The sequence below is a fragment of the Triticum urartu genome, chromosome 3 (genome assembly GCF_003073215.2).
Source record: "Triticum urartu cultivar G1812 chromosome 3, Tu2.1, whole genome shotgun sequence".
Classification (NCBI taxonomy): domain Eukaryota; kingdom Viridiplantae; phylum Streptophyta; class Magnoliopsida; order Poales; family Poaceae; genus Triticum; species Triticum urartu.
The window spans coordinates 46,198,822-46,202,520 of record NC_053024.1 but is presented as its reverse complement, the minus strand read 5'-3'; positions in this window follow the sequence as shown (position 1 = coordinate 46,202,520).

Sequence of the window (3,699 nt, the reverse complement as noted above, 5' to 3'; positions counted from 1 at the left end):
GACCAAAATTTAACTAATTTTTATCATAACTTTGTCGAACGGTCCTTTTTTTAAATACGCGCCTGGGGACGACCCTGGAGGCCGACGGCTGGCGACCGACTCGCCTCCAGAGCCATTTTTTTCGCCGGCTCATCCCCAGACGACGCTTTTAGACGCCCTCTGAGGGGCCAACGGCTGGAGATGCCCTCAGAACGGCAGATCCCAGATCTGAAAACTAGCGAGAGAATGAAGCACAGCTGCGCGGTTCCTTTGTGAGGGCGGACGGCGGATGAGGACCTCGTGCGTGCATGCGTGCGTGCATGCCGTAGCACTGGCCGTCTGATCAGTCAACCTGGATGAGGCACGCCTCCACGCTATGTTTTTTTTTAGAATCCTCCATGCTATGTTTTGTTTATTGCTAAACTAACATAAATATCATCTTTTGGTACAACTCACGGTGATGATGCAACTCTCTATCCACCCCTATAAAAAAATCATACATTTATGATAAATTAACATGACAGACGAAATTTCTTGTCAGGATGGTTCTAAAGATATATCACATAAAAATAGATAGTTGGTAGAAATATCAAAACCTCTTCTACATTGAGCGCTATACTAATAACAATTAAACCCCTCACAAAAAAAACAATTAAACCACTATCTCTGTGGGGAAGGTCCATGTCGACATATGAAAATCAATTAAAGCATTTGGTGGGCTTATGGCCCGGGACCTCAAGTTGAACACGTCGTCACTGTCGATAAAATGTATATCATCTTCTAATATATCTTCATCAGCCGGCATGGACTTGCAGAAGGGTTTGCTGATGAAAAGTGCATGTCCATCTAGCCCATCTAACACTGGAACCCATGCGCCGATGCCGAGGTCCACCTCAAAAACCTCCACACTACGAGTGAATCTCATAGATAGTATGGCAATTGTAGTTCTCGCCTCACCATGATCATCTTCCCACCTGACTCCACCAAGTACCACATGGTGGCAATTGTAGCCTTGGGTTTGTCACACACCTCCTCATCATCAACAAAGTGAATAGCTTCAAGAATCATGTCATCATAATTGAAGTCATCATCAAATGCATCGTCATTTTGGTTTGCATCCTCATCATCGTCATCCTCGTCATGGGCCTTCTCGACGTCGTTGTCGTTGTCGTCATCACTAGTCTCATCTCCACTCTTCCTCGTTCCGTCTAGATCATCACCATCGATTTCATCATCAAACTCGTCATAATTTTCATCATCATCCCCATCATTTTTGTTTAGGTTGTCTTGCTCATTGTCGCCGTTGTCGTCGTCATCATCATCAGCCTCATCAATAATGCCCCAGAAGCTGGATTCATTGTCAAGCTTGATGATATGCTCGACATTGGTAACCATGGGCACACCGTTGTCATCAAAGCCGATATCTAGAGAGACAAGGCCGATGTCATGTACATCAAGAGGGGTGTCGTTGGTGCCATGAGTGACCACGAAGAGTTTGTCTCCAAGAAACGCAATGTTAATCATACCGCGGACAACATGGATTGTCCGTGGCTCCGGCAACCACACACCCTTGCCATGCCGGACTAAGATGAGGGGGTAATTCCAGTTGTTGGTCATGACAGCGATGACATCGTCGGGGGTCGACCGCATGAGCACCTTGAAGATGCGAAAATCCTCGGAAACTTGGCCGATGACGCCGTCCAGCTCAGGTAGCGATACAGTTGTTTCCAAGAACGGATTGAACAGAAAGTAAGTATGGCTCTTGTCAGCTTGCGTGGAGTCGAGGGCGATCCAGTCGTTGGTGGAGCCGATGCACCTTAAGGAGCCATCGGTGCGGGTAAAGAAGGGCTCGCCGTCCTCTGCCATCGGTGCGGGTAAAGAAGGGCTCGCCGTCCCAGAGGACGGCCCAAGGGAAAGGGTCGTGAACGCGCTCGTGGCGCACGGCCGAGTGCCAGGAACGGCATACCGCACGGAACCGGGCGTGGTCATCGGGTGTAAGGCACGCGATGACGAGACCAAGGAGCTCTGCCGGGAGCTCAGACCACGACGGAATCGATGCCATCGTCTCTATGTTGTGCTTGCCTCGCCTGATCCCACAGTCCAACCGGAAAGAACAAATATTGCCATATGGGTATGTATTATATGGACGTGGTGAGCCACAGGTGTACCGAGTCCATCTCGAACTAGTTTCCGTCTGGTTTGGGAAGTCCTAGTTGTGGCCGAGTTTGTTCGGCGCCGTGACTAGTTCTGTTCCGGCCGGTTTTATGCGTCCGCAAATGTGTTTTAACACAACACAGCGTGCATACACTCATCCCTATAAATGCACACACGCACATCCTACCGTTGTTAGCACATCCGAGAGACTGAGCCGACATAGCATCTTCAGATTTTACGAAGTCGCCATAGACACCTCGCATTTGATGGGAACGTCTCCTCCCACTAGACGAATGTCGCCGGAAATTCAGGAATAATGCTAGAACCAATGTCAAGTTTAGAATTTAAACCTTGATGGGTTAGGGATACCACTGTTCTCCTAACCATCCAACCACAAGTTGGTTTGCCGTCTGCAATGTGTTACTCTTACATGCACACCATCCTTCCAAATGACTAAAGCACTAGCCTTTTTCCTTTTATAGAATGATTAATGACTAAAGCACTAACTGGACAATGGATTGAGTTGTGCTAATTAAGGACAACCTTATCCGTCGTAACTGATAAAGAAGCAAGAAGTATAGTTTATGTACTCATGATAAAACAATCAGACACCTCTTTTTCAGTACAAGTTTGCGCGCTTTATATGATTGATCATTCAAATAGCGTTCAATTTGTATTTGCCCTCAAGTTTTGCAAATATTTATCATCACTAGTTGGATGGAACTCCAAATGTTTGGTGCGCTAATAAGGGTGAGAGCACCTGCCTTATTATGGTCGTTATGGCTATGTAGAAATGATTTTGTTTTTCAACAACAAAAATTCTTCATCTATGCAGGTTATTTCTCGTTGTACGCAGTGGCTTCATATGTAGTCTATACTGTAATGAACAAAGTGTCAAATGTTGTTCAAGGCGGTGTGTACGCGGTCCGAGAGTGTGGCCAAGGAGGTTTTTACTCAGCATGGGTGACAACATAATCTCCAGATTGGACCATCACCACCCTCAACATAAACATAATCTCCGATTTTTATTTTCTTTTGTTACACAGTTCGTGTTTTGAGTGTGTGCATCCTAAATATGCAGAGGCCAGGTATTGCTCATCATGATTGTATCTTCTTAATGCCATATTTAAAGTTAATAAAATGCACTCTATCGAAAAAAGACTGGACAATCAAGTAATTGTATTGAACTTTGTTAGTTGGGCATGGTCACTCCCAGCAAAGCTATCAGCTCTTCCATCTCATCAAAAAGGAATAAACAAAAAATATCGTCTTCTGTTCGGAGCATACTTCTGCCTCACTTTATAAATGAAGTCAAACAGTTGATCCATACAAGGTTGAGAAAATCCTTATACAGACTGATCCAAGGTAATAACACAAGACAAGCCAGATACCGCTAATATGTATAAGGAGTACATTACTAGACATCGCCAACACACCACCGAGGAGTGCAAGAGAACCCAAACATGCCGCCGCAACCGAAGATCACTCACACCCATCAACAAAGTCCTCCAGAGGGATAAGAAGCGCCGTGTCAATGCCGTCGTGTCCGTGGGAAGCAGACATGGA